This window comes from Penaeus monodon, chromosome 23 (assembly GCF_015228065.2).
Source record: "Penaeus monodon isolate SGIC_2016 chromosome 23, NSTDA_Pmon_1, whole genome shotgun sequence".
NCBI lineage: Eukaryota > Metazoa > Arthropoda > Malacostraca > Decapoda > Penaeidae > Penaeus > Penaeus monodon.
The window spans coordinates 34,453,330-34,453,607 of record NC_051408.1 but is presented as its reverse complement, the minus strand read 5'-3'; the positions used below and the strand labels follow the sequence as shown (position 1 = coordinate 34,453,607).

Here is a 278-nt window from a genome sequence, read left to right as displayed (position 1 = left end):
TATATATTCATTTTTATATTGGTCTTGTAATTCGTATTAAGCATCTTGTGAGAGCTGACCGTCTCCAAAATGAACGGCCGTTTCTTTCGTGTCCGATGAAAACATGAAAATTATTATCATCATCAACATAACCGTTTGACTGCACTTCATAATAGCTGTTTTTATCGCAGCTATTACAGTTATCACCTAGGTTGTAAATAACAATTAGTGTAACATGATACTCATAATCATCACAACCCATGATAAGCAGCGCCATTTTGTACAGATTACGAGCGTGA

The 278-nt window shown here is 35.3% G+C and overlaps 1 protein-coding gene across 1 annotated transcript in view; it reads right to left on the bottom strand.

The window, feature by feature from the left end:
• LOC119588220 overlaps window positions 1–278 on the bottom strand; it is a 15,538-nt gene that overhangs the window by 13,581 nt on the left and 1,679 nt on the right. The window lies entirely within an intron of this gene.